The sequence below is a fragment of the Mesitornis unicolor genome, unplaced genomic scaffold, assembly GCF_000695765.1.
Source record: "Mesitornis unicolor isolate BGI_N332 unplaced genomic scaffold, ASM69576v1 scaffold11758, whole genome shotgun sequence".
Lineage (NCBI taxonomy): Eukaryota > Metazoa > Chordata > Aves > Mesitornithiformes > Mesitornithidae > Mesitornis > Mesitornis unicolor.
The window spans coordinates 18,582-32,091 of record NW_010203889.1 but is presented as its reverse complement, the minus strand read 5'-3'; positions in this window follow the sequence as shown (position 1 = coordinate 32,091).

Below are 13,510 nucleotides of genomic sequence, written 5' to 3'. Positions count from 1 at the left end.
AAAAAGTTTTCTTACTGTGAGGGTAGTTGAACAGTGGAAGAGGATTTGCAGAGAGAATTTGGAGTCTCCATCCTTTAAGATATTCAAAACACTAATGAACATGGTCCTGGGCAACCTGCTTTAGATGACCCTATTTTGAGCAGGGGGTTGGACTAGGCAATCTCCAGAGCTGCCTCCAGCATCAGTGTTTATGTGATTTTATGAACCTGCTAACAGAAAACCAACTGTAAGACAGAAACAGTTTTTCTCAGGACACAGACATCCCTAATGTGCACTGTAAAAAACAGTTGTCTTTGCAACCGCAAACCCTAAAAATTCTGCATAGAAGAGACTGCTCCAAAGCTGTGTGTCTCGCAGTCCTGACAGCCCCATTGTGGTCTATACTGACTAAAAACCAGTCTAACAGTAATATTCAAAACACGTTTCTGCTTGACAATGTCATCAACTGAATCTGATTATGTCTGCACATACCAGCCTAGACCTTAGCCCCACAGCTTTTCAGAAGCAGAGATTATTTATATTATCTAAAAGAATAATAAGTTTGATGATTGACATGCCTCATGATGTAGAAATGTCTACATGTAGAAGAATTTTCTAGTAATAAATTGTTTTCTTAGTCCCACACACACAAAAAAAGATTTAACAGGAGTGGAAGATAAATGATTCAGTTAAGACCTAAAGTATATTATGTTTTGAGTAATGAAGACTAAAAATAAAGAATAGTTTGCATTGAAGTGAAATTGGACTATATGGAGGAACAGAAATTGCAGTAAAATCACAAAAGTAGTTGCTGCATGGTTTTTGCTTGCTAGAAGTAACCAGCAGTAGAGGATCCAAAGAAAAATTCTAACTTAGGTGACCTGTGGCCAACTATATGAGGACATTTTAGGTGTCTATTTGAAACTGGCTGCTTTTCAAGGTCTGCTTGTCACATACTGGTGGCCAGGCTAATATCCTTCCTCTGTTTTCACCTGTCTGTGTATATAATAAGCACTTGTTTTCTAGATTGAGAAGTAAGGAAGATAAGGTGTCCAGTCTGTTGTCATCCATTTAGTCTTTTTGTTACTGGTGGAAAAGTAATTTGCTTATTAAATTTGCAGGTGATACGAAGCTTGGATGATATAAAATCTACTGGAGGATGGGATTAGAATTTGAAACGGTCTTGACAAATTGGATAAATAGACAAAATAAACTGAAACAAGAATACTAAAAAGCCTTGTAAATGTTGAAGATCAGTTGCACAGGTAGTAAGTAGTTCTTTGGAAAAGCAACAAGGAATCATAAAGGATCGTGAACTTTGCATGAATCAGGAAAAGAAAAATATCATGCAAGTTTGCATGAAGAAGAGTAGATGACCAGGAAAAATTCAGCCACTCCTCTCTGTGCTGGTAATGTCTCTTCTCAGGAACATGTCCCAGAATGTATTCCAGATTTGAGAAGGTTCTAGGACAATTGGAGAGAGCACAGGATGTTAGAACAACAATAACCAAAGGGAAAGCAAGTTTTATAGGGAAACATAAAGAAAATGGCATTGTTTAGCTTGAAGAAGTTAAGGGAACACATAGTAACAGCTTTGTCATAAAGAGTTATTGCAGAACTAAGGTGAATTTTCTCCCTGTTACTGGTGGACAGGAAGAAGCAACTGGCCTAAAAAGTAGTAAGAAAGGACCCAATGAAACAGATCTTCTGATGATAAGGTGAAATATCAATGATAGATTTTTAAGAATAGTAGGCTAGACATCAGACTAGCCTATCCTGCACTAGGAGAGCATGAGATGTAAGATTTCTTGCAATCTCTTCTCATCCTACATTACTACAGTTCCATAATAGGTTGTAAAAATCTGGGCAAAGAGGTTATTCCTTATTGAAGGCCTCTCTGGAAACTAAGGATGACAGAAGTCTATCAGCAGTCTTATCTAATGCTTTTATCACAGTGAGAAAAAGTTTTTTTCCAATCTAAACTGTAGTAACAAACCACAACGATAGCAGTCATTCTGCCATTGATCATTCCTACTACTTTGCAGCACTGTGCATTCAGTATTGAATGCATCAGGTCCTAGAGGATTCTCATGCCTCAGGGGTCAGAGATTTACAGTCCATGTGCAGATATTTAACTCTACCTCCTGCGTTTATAAGACTGTTTATTTGATTTTTCCCTGTACTCACCCAGGACTTTTTTGTTGTGGTTGTGGTCACAGTGGGAGAGTCTGTTTTTCATGTAGTTTGGGCTACCATCCTGAAAACCTCCATGCTGGATGGATATGGAGTGGTGGATTAGGGGCTGCGAGGTTGCAGCAGTTCCCAAGAACAGATGTCGGTGCACCAGTTGTGGCTTGTTACTGTCTGGACATGTTTCTTACCTTTGCAGATAACTAATTTGCAGGCTCAGCAAAAGGGGCTCAGTTTGCCATTTTCAAGTTCTTCTCGCATTTGGAATTTTAAGTGAACTACATAACAGAATCTTCTGCTTTCTTAAGCATTTTCTTCTCCTTTCTTTAATCATGCTGAGATTTCCTGTGAATACTGTAAGCTGTAATTATCATCTGCAGATCAGTGGGTATGCTAAGCTGTTTCTTAAAGGGATTTTTTTTTTCTGTGAATTTCAGATGACCAAGAACAAAATTATAATCACCTGATACTAAACAGTGCCACCCAGACACCTACACATGGTAAGAGAATACAAAGAGCAAAATTACACACGTCGTAACTTTCCTCTGCCAGCCAGTAACATTTACTGGTTTCAAAGTATGTTTAATGTTAATAGAAATGTTCCCATGGCAGTGATGCATGAATGATGGTTTCCATTAACATTAAACATAGGACCATATTTTTAAATAGTGTGCACAGTGAAATATGGCCCAGTCTTTTATAATTTTACCTATCAACCTTGTGTTTCCCCATGTCTGATCGATCCATTTTGCCTTCTACATCAGCAACGTGCTGTCAGATTTAACCAGCCAAAACAGTAAAATGATAACCAAAGAAAAGTCCATCTTGTCAGCTAAGCCGCTCAACTTACATCGCTGTTTGTGTGTATTTCTAAGATAATTAGTAGGACAGTGAACACAGGGCAAGGGCTCCTGAGTTGATATGATTTTGGCATAACAATATGTGGCCAGAGTTTGGATTCACAGCTTAATCCAAGTTGTCCAGCTCATATTTGCATGGATCTGGTTGGGATAACCTACTAAAGCTCCTGATTCACTGCACAATATCTCTCTGGTTTCTAGTATGGAGAATAGGTAAAAACCAGCAAGAGATTCAGGGGTCCCTCTGCTCACCTTCATAAACAGATGTGCCTCTTCCTAAACCAGTTCCAGTGGTTGCTCTCACACCTTTCCAAATCCCTTTTATTTTATTGTGGAAACATGACATTTCTCTGACACTAGGAACTTATAAAACCTAGAGAACCTTTCATGTCCCTGCACTTACCATAGGGTGGACCAGCACTGACCTTTCCCCATAACCTCACAAGTGAAAACTCAGGAGACATCTGGAGCAGCAGACCACCACATAGCCTGTCTGGGAAGGGTGAGAGCAGTCCTTCCAGAGCTCCTCCAAAGCGTCCATGGGTTTGGTCTTTGTACCCAAACAACTTCATGTGTCTTAATACACCTTCTGACAGCCAGTGCTCTTGCTGAGCTCTGAAAAAACCACACTTTTCATTTGTCTCACCTCTGCACATGGTTCAGCACATTTATTGGCCCTCTTGACTTAATAAACTTAGGGATGCCCCATGTCATCCTTTATTTGTTTTCAAGAGTTCAGATGCTATTCAAAGAAACTCCTTTGTTTTCCCCTTTGTTTCCACCATCTCATCCCAGTCTAGAGATGTTTCTTTGCTCCGCCATGGCTGGAAACCCTGCCACTCTCTGCTCAGCTCTGTCCCTCCAGCGCTTCTGTCTCCTCTGCCCTAGCTCCCTCTTCCTTTTGATATCCTTGGACCCAGATTAGCAGTAAAGTGTGGAAAGCATGTCTCTCTCTGCCTCATAACAACCACAGATCACACAGTCAAATCACCTGCAGCTTCCTGGCTCCATCCAAATACAGTCACTGTCAACCAAAGCAGTCTCTGTGCAATCAGTCAAACCTCTGAATGAACGCTTGGGCCCTCTGTGCTTCTTTCCCTCTTCTGCTGCTACCTTGTCCTTGTTCTTCCCTGCACCCTTTACCCTTTGAATGTGATATATTCTTCCAGTGTTTGCAGCTGGAGCCTTCCTTCTCCTGGGGAACCAGTAGGTGATGGGTAATTCTCATTTTAATATATGCTGCTTGCAGCTCTGAATCTGTGTATTTGTTGCTCTTTTTGTTCTAGCATTTGTTTTTAGTTCTGAAACTTCATCTTGATAACTATTCTGGAATTGATTTGTTGTTGGTTGTGTGTTCTTGTATAGGAATTTCCATGCTGCTTTGCTGCAAAAAAGGGTGGGAGCACAATTGCCCTTGAAAAGGTCACCTAAAACCTTTGGTACTTGTCTTTCCTGGAGGGTGGGTCGGGCAGGTCCTCAGTCTGCAAGTCACTTTCAGTTGTAAGACTGCGTTATTAGAGGTTTTGTTTCCTTCTTCCAAAAACACAGGAGGAATAATATCAGCTTTAAACCTGGCAGTAACACAGGAGCATTTATTGAACCTGAATTGAGAGACTCAAATGCTTTACAGACTGTTTATTTTGTTAACATTTTTACTTTCCTGAGAAAAAGAAAAGAAGAACAAGGAAAAGTAATAGGGTTGAAATTGTTTTGTCTTCTCTCTCGTCTTAGTAAATGTTCTTCAAATCTAGCACATGCTGGGATCTGAGATCTGCCCCAACAGAGCCAGGTGAGGCCCATTCACCTGTGCCTCTGCCCAGAAGTTTTAATGCAGCTCCATCAGGTACTTATTGCATTCAATAACTGAAGGTAAAAACACATGTTTAAACAGTTAAATTTCTCTCCCACCCTGACAGATGCTTTTTTTTTTGTACTTGAGAGACAAAAATGAAAGCAGATACAGTCATCATCTTGTAACAGAAATTTTCACTTATTTGTTCACTTATTTCTTGCATTTATAGTGTCTTAATAGTTTAGTTGACAAAGTAAATTGAATGATCTGATCACATATAACTGTATGATTCGGAATTACATTTTGTTCTTAAGTTATCCGTACGGTCATGGGCTCTTCTGTTCATGATACTCATGTGTGCTGTTGCTGGTGAGCCATTGCCTGGTGAGTCTAAAAGGATATTTGGACCTTTCAAATAAGGCATCAAACGAGCTTGCAGTATTTGTAATTACTGATTAAATTCTGAGATAGTTCAGCAAGGCCACAGATTTAATTTAATTACCTTCCTGGGTAGAACATAGTGTGCATTTTCTGTGCGATTATGCAAATTGTAGGTGGACATGAGCTGTCTGGCCAAGCACCGTGTTCTTGAGCTGTCCCTCAGCCTGTCTTTGGCACCCACCATGCAGTGGCACTGCCTGAAAGCAGCAGCAGAAGAGAAAGAAGCTAGCGTGAAGCTCAAGATATGCCCTGTGTTACACATGGCCCAAGTTCAGTTCACATTTAACTGAAGTAAAACAAGCAGAGAAAGGTTCTCAGGCTACCAGCATAGAGCAAGCAGGGGAGCAGTTGTAGGTGACATGCCACCAAACAACGCGTCATCCTGAACAGCCAGAAAGTGCCTCCCATGCCTGGAGGACCTCTTAACAGCCTCTCCAAGGCTGCCTCATCCAACAAGGATGCACTCGACCAGGTATATGTGAAGGAAAGTGTGAGCTGTTGAAAACTGGAATACCTGTCAGGATGAGAGCTCAGCTGCTGTGGGCTGGTGATCTCTCTCCATCTCCTACCATCATAGGAACTTCACAAGTTTCTTACATTATCCTATAATTCCCATTACAGTGAGTCTCCAAACACATACAACCCTGGGACTGAGCAGTGGAGGCTTTCCACAACCCAGCTGTGGCAGACATGGGGCCCAAGGCTCTGCAGGAGAAGAGATGAAAGCCAAATTCCCTGTATTCCCCTTTCCTCTTCTTGTACTGCCTGGGCCTTTGCAAAGGTAGAGCAAACGGCACCAAGCCACTCGTTTGCCTCAAGATCTTGGGAATTGTAACAGGATCATAGTGTGCTGGAGTGATCCAGATGTGCAGTGGAGTGGCCACTCCACCAAACAGCCTTGTAGGAACAATCCTGGCCAGTAAAACTGTCTTCATTCAGCTGAGAAAGACAGAGGATGATAAACATCTGTTTCCATGGACTGATGTTACCCAGTTACCTATGTCCTGCTCCCTGCAGATGCCACTGTGACAGGCCCTCTGTGAATGCACGTAATGTCACCAGCACCATATGCAAGTGCATCTGTCTGTTACTGTGGCAGTTTTTTACCTGCAAAGAAACAAATTAAAGGGGTTAAGGACAACCTATGCTCACAAGAAGCTGGAAATAAAAGACAAAGCAGATTTGATTTCAGGTCTCTGAGCTGTTCAGCTTCAACTTCAGGTTCCCAGGGTTATAAAACCTCTAGACCTGTTTTAACCTGTCTTGGGGGTTTTCCACACTTTGCACACAGCTTCTCAATTCAACCCATCGCAGTGGGTTGTGCGGCCATGAGATCACTGATGTGATTACACTGAACTGTTCCAGTGCAGGAAGGAATAACTACTAATTAATGGTGGTATCGCATAGAATCTGTTCTGTCAGGCTGCTATCATTTAATTAGCATAGCACTGTTTGCAGCACAATTAACACGAAGGGTGGAAAAAGTCTCCCTTTTCTCCCTGCTTGGCTGGCACAGAGGGGTTGGAGAGAGGTGAAACGTATGTCTGTCCTGATTTTGGAAAATGTTATGTTGGGGAAGACAATTTCCTATGGAGATCAAGAGAAATGACCACAGGCAAGTTAGTTTGTCAAGCCTGTTCTGCCATACCAGGATTTAATTTCTGCTGTTGTTGAGGGATCTGAATTAGCCAGCATGACTTTGAGTATCCTACATCTTAAAGAAGTCTGTTGCTTTTCTTCTAGTGTCAGGCTATTCATGCACCTGATTCACTTCTAGGACATTGAATGTCCCATTAAAGAGGTATCTACAGTCCTTGGGAAACCTCAGTCTAAATTCTGCTTTCAGTGACAGACTTCAGACCTCAGTACCACTGAAATCACAAGTTTGATGTGGGTTTCCTTAGCTCTAGACTTTAGTTTTACATCAGCTGCAGATTTTAGCTGCAAATGAAATGCTGTACAGCAGTTTTTGGAAATATAATGATTTTGTATGTAAAAGGCGAATGCGGGTAAGCATGGTGGTGTTAGGTGGATGGTTGGACTTGATGATCTTAGAGGTCTCTTCCAACATTTTAGATTCTGTGGTTTTCTGATTCTGTGGGTGCAGAAGCACTAGTTTCTAAGTTTTACTTATGAAATGCAGGTAAAGCTTTTGATACATTAGTTTATCTTGCTTAGCTATTCAGTCTTTATCCAAAATAAGCATATAAAATTATTTTCCTATAAAAACATTAAAATGCGAAAAAAAAAGAAGCTAGGGGCACAAAACAGAACTGAGGCAGTGTAGCATCAGCTATAACAGAAATATATATTGACTGCCTGGACTCAGTTATTGTAAAGCTTATTACTTTATTTTTTACTGCTACTGATGTTTAATCTCGTTATATTTAGTGCATATTTAATTGTGTTAACCAAAAGAGTCTAGTATAAACATTTTTACATTCACATAAATAACAAGCACATTGCTAAATAATATAGATAGTAGGAAGTTTATGTCATAATTTTTATGTCAGTTCATTGCATTTGATAATAATCTCAAAAAATACTTGGTAAACCACCATAAGCAACAAATGGCTTCTCTTCAAGGTTTTATTTTGGCCAAGCATTTTTCCATAGATGATGTCTGAATTTGCTCTGATGGAGGCAAATTTCATTTTACAGCTGTACCTATGTGAACTTTAAAAAAATTCCTATATACTTACGCGTATGTGTGTGTATGTGTTTTTTATATTCCTTCCTTCCTCCCTCCCTTCCTTCCTCCCTCCCTTCCTCCCTTCCTCCCTTCCTTCCCTCCCTTCCTTCCCTCCCTTCCTCTCTCTTTTCTCTTTTCTCCTCTCTTTTCTCTTTTCTCTTTTCTCTTTTCTCTTTTTTCTCTTTTCTCTTCTCTCTTTTCTCTTCTCTCTCTTTTCTCTCTTTCTTTCTCTTCCTCTTTCCCATTCTCTTTTTCATCTCCTTTCTTTTCTTTTCTTCTTTTCTTCCCTCTTTCTCTTTTCTTAATTTCAAAAATCCAGGGCATCTTCCTTCCCACATAGTAACAGGGCTTTGGGGGATATTTTGCTGAAATAATTCTTGCATCAATTTTCTAACATCAGACCAGAATCTTCAATTTGGGACAATCCCAGAAGATATGAAAATGATTCCCCATACTCTCACATCTCCTCCAGTAATTTGTTAAGAGTTTTGTGTCTATTGTGTTTAAGACACTGTTTACAAAATCATAACAATTAAGGACTGTTTAAATTAGATTTATCCCCAGTAGAAATATATGTGAGGAAATTAGAAAATAATCAGATCTTCAGAATATAACCTACAGAACAAACAGGCACATCATGTACACTACTCTTTCTGCAAAGCAGCAGGGCTTCAATAAAAGTGGAAAGAGAGATGAACTAGGTAATCTGACAGGACTGGACAACATAGTGCCAGATTTTTAATGCATACAAGCTGCCATTTGTGATGGGGACGCCAACCGATGATTCAGTTGGTTTGCACACCAACTTTGCAAAGCAAAGTACACAGATTGTTGTGTTGCAAGACAGCTTCAGTTGCACAATTACAAAGCAGATTGGAGCAAAGTTGTTAGGGAATAAGGATTGTCATTTGACAATCTATCTTGACCTGGGAATTTGTTGGAATGTCCTACAGCGCAGAGAGAACCTCTGTGCTGGGAACATCTTGGTTTGTAGGGGCCATGGCTGAACTTAATGCGACTAGCCCCTGATGGCATATGTGCTGACCTTCCCTTAGTCAGTGATGTAGAAGGCAGAGAGCAACCCTGGGGCTGGGAACAGATAAAGTACTTCAATGGCAACTGCCTTTAAAGTGCTGAGCACTGAGGCAACTCGTCTTTGCTTTTAGACCAAATAGATTGTATGTGTGGACAAAGAAATCACTCTTTTCATGGTCTTAGCATGGCAGGGCTAAAACAGCCTCCCAGCTCGAGGTGCAGCCTATCTGATGAGTATGGAGGCCTTAACTTGCAGATGAATACTGTTATGCCACCCATGACATGGCCCATGTGCCACTCAACAAATGACTATCATACATAAAACACTGAGGCTTGTGGAGTAAAACTCAGGTGTGTAACTGTGTATCCCCCTCATCTGCAGGAGGAACCTGAGGGGCTTCTCTCTGTGACAATATAGTTGTTAAGCAAAGTGCCAACATGAGCCGAATAGTTCTGACACTGGCCTCAGGTTCCTCTTACAGAAGCAAAATGATAAGCAAGGAGAAGCAGCACCTTAACTCCTACTGAATGCGAGACAGGTGAAAAAGATCAAAGGTTTTGGAGGCAAAATCACAGCATCATAAAAATTAGAACGTGTAAAACTGCTGACATAAATAGGGGTTTTTGCCATTTGCGTTGTTAGCAATGCTGTCAGTGCGGAGCTCACTGACACCACCAGAAGATTGTGGTGGTCCCTGCGCTGCCTTCAGTCTGTCTGGGGGCTTGTCCCTCACCTTAGCCCATAGTGCTGAAAGGACACAGGCACACACAGAGTATTCAGGATAGATTATTTGTTTCTCCTAGCATCTAAAGCTAGTTTTGGCTTACTCACCTTGCTTGCCTCCTGCCAGAATCAAACATGCTGATACATTTTCCTTTTTGAACCATCTTCCTCTCCATGCAATGGCAAGATTTGAGCATGAGGTACTCACAGAGGTGGAAGGAGTTAACAGGCTGACAGTTTTCAATTGCACAGTCTCAAATTCAGCAAGAATCAGTCTTAGACCCAGTTCTACACAGTTCTGTATGCTGGCTGCTCTGGTGCCAGATCCATGTGTTGTTTTTTGCATCCTCATGAAAAGGCAGCAAACTCAAGGAGAAGTGAATATTTCTTTTACTGTGATTGCTAAGTGCAATTCAACTTTCTGTAGTTTTTCCTTTTATTTTAATTGGCAACATTACTCTTCTCACCCTGTGTTGTAGTGTGTAACTGTGCTATGTTCAGTTAAGCACTTCATGTGCTCAGAAGCATCTTCATGTTAATAGCCCCGAGGTGACACGATTCAGGTATATTATTATGCTATGTGTATATATTGAAGCATTTAAGGGGATCATCTTGTGATATGCTGGTGTACCTCATCCTTTCTGCATCTTACCCCTTCAGATTGCTGCTCAGTTCTCAGCCATGACTCCGGAAAGACCTAATCCTAACACCATCTTGATATGCAGAGATTTTCTGTCACTGACTAAATTTAAAATGCCACATCTCCAGCTCATATAAATGAGGGCAGCTATTCACTGGAGAGCTGCTGATTTACACCACAGAGAATCTGACCTGGAAATGTATAAACCTCTTTGAGATTCTTCATGAGATTGGCAAAAGACTATTAATAACAGTGTTTGTAACATAAAAAACAAACTCTGAAAAAAGAGATAGTTCCCTCCACAAACACTGAAGATATACGTTATAAATTTTAATTTGAGTCTGTTCTTTGCCTGCTGTAACAGTATGTCACTTCCAGGATGGCTCAGAAGGTGCTAAGTCTTGGCACAGGAGACTACCAAACAACATCAGCTACTACCAGATTTTCCTGAGGAATGTGGTTCTTTATAAGAGCTTGCATCAGAATTGGAGAAGACTTTGCGTCTGAGTCTTCAAATGGCTGAGCAGAAGGCAGTGCTGGATAAGCAGTGTGTGCTTTGACAGAGGACTGAAGCCACACTGAGCTGAAGCTGAGCAGCAGAAGGCTTGGTTGTATCAGCTTCTCCTAGGTGAAATTGTTTGCTTTCTCTGGGTGAATGTTTTAAAAGGCATCTGTTCAAATGTCTTGCAAAATTCTCACAACATATGCGCAGGCTCATATGCAAATATGGACCACATCCCTTTTGCCACTTGAGCTTAGTTTAAAACTTTGACATAAATTCACTTTTTTTGTCTTCAGTATCATCTGGTCCTGTCCTCGTACATTAAAGGCTCTGTGCCTCATGTAAACACGCTTTGAAACAGAAACTGTCTTCCAAGAACAGCAAGACACTTCAAGAAAACTTCAGGTCTAATCTCCACAACACAAGTCTCCATCTTAAGAAATCCTGAAGCTGCTTCTGAACCCTGAGCTTGAAGAAAGTTTGTAAACCTCTGAGAGTGAAATGAGTTTTTCTGTCAACTTAGAGTGACTTTCTTTACTTCATAGATTACAGAGCAGTTGAGTGCATGCATGAAGCAGAGGAATGAATCTATATGTCTACTCAGAGACCAGCCATAATTGCAATCCCCAATGCATGGAGTGAGCTGCAGCCCGCTAACACCCCTGTGGGTGGCGTGTCAACTGCCATATATCCTTTTCTGGATACAGGATGTAGAAGGAAATATGTTCCTCAGGCAGTCCATCAGTGCAGGCAGTGCTCCTGGTCCCTCAGGTGCAGAGGTCTCCTCCAGTCTGCTTCAGGATAGCACCTTCTCAAGTTTTTATGCAAGAGCCTGGTCTGAATGGAGCAGGAGAGCCCTTCTGAGCCTGACCCATGAGTCCTCTACTTCTTGCAGAAATACAGCAGGGTTTGGACTGACTCAATAACTCTGGCTCGTGTAGCAGAAGAAATGCACAGTTCTTGTTTGATAGGTGTCCAATAAGAGAGATAGAGCTGCAAAGGAAGAATCTTTCTCCACAGAGACGGCTGCTTCCTTCCTGAGCTTATCATGTCAGCGTTGTGCAGACTAGTGAGTTTTTGGCAGAGCTGTGCCATGCTACCAGCCCTGCCAGTGGCTGGAGCAACGCAGCACACTAGTAAGAGTAGTGTGAAACTGCTGATGCTCAGCAGATGAGGAAATGTTGCAGAGTTGATCCCTCTCATGCTGAATTAATCAGAGAGACACTGGTAGAATTTTAAGATGTTGCATTGGCTGTAAAAAGGTGTGGTTTCTTCCAGGCTGTAGCAAAGAAGATTCAAAAACCAAGAGAAATGACAAGAGAAATTATGTTCTCATCTCTGTCGTATGTGTTATGCAGTGGGTAAGCTTCATTTATTCCATGTTCCTCTGCAAATAACTTTGAAAATTGCACCCAGAATGCATGATGTATCAGAGAGCCGTAAAATGGCATGTGGGTGCAGGATGGTGGTAAGGAAAACGTGGACTAATACTGACTTTCAAAGGTAATCTCAGTAACCATGGAACATTGTCCATTTTCTGACGGTCATCTCCCATTGCCCAGAATGTAGAGCTGGACTGGAATGAGTGGAAATGCTGGGGTTTAGAGAAGTGTACAATCTCAGCTGACTTGCAGGGAATAGAGAGACCTTTTTATTTACATAATTTTAATTAATTATGCCCTGCATCTTCCATAGAAGCCAACAAACACCACAAACAAAAAGGAGACAGACCAGAGAAAAGCATGACTCAAATATATTGCAGGAGTGAAGAACTATTAAGAAATTTCTGCTGAACTGGTCCAAGAATATAAATTGCACAAGATATTTCTCCTTACTAGAATCTCTCGGTTCTCTGATCTTGCCCTCAAACTATATTATGCAAAAGACATCTGAAATTATCTTTGGTCATTTCAGTTTATCCCTTATTTTGCTGAATGATAGGTAGTGGATTTCAAGGTGACTTCTTGTTTGCTAAAATCATTATGATTTGCTCTTGACTGACTGGATGGAAAAAGCAGTAAGAAGATGTACTGATTCTTCACAAGCCCGTCAGATAAATGTGTGGCACTTGATTTCACACACCTCATGCAAGTAGCGAATTAATGCTTCTGCTTTGGCACTGAACACAAATTCCATACGTATGACTGGGCTTATTTCAGCATGTCCAAACCTCCATGCAAAATGGAGATTAGATACAGGTTCTGGTTGAGAAATTTTCAAAGAGATGTTACCCCAGGGTCCTTGCCACACAAGCATAAATAGGAGTAGGGACATAGTTTCAATGCTGATAGAGTATCTGTTTACTGGATAATATCTAATCAATTGTTTCCAGCACCCTGATGAATATGCTGCACTTCCTAATCCTGCAGCCAGTCTATTAGACATAGATTGAAGTCATCAGCAAGAAAATAATGTTCTCAGAGAGACAACACATTAGCTGTATGCTCACTTGGGGCTATGTTCTTTCTGCCAGACAATAACCCTATTCCAGGAGTGTGGAGACATAAATAAGCATTAGGAAAGAAGAGTTTATTAACCAAGATGGTTATTGCATTGTTAAGAGGAAATTTTGACAATTGCTAAATTCTGTAAGAAAGTGCCTCGTAATTTCTCGGAACTGGGAACGAAATGGTGCTCTGACAGAGAGCTGGGTGT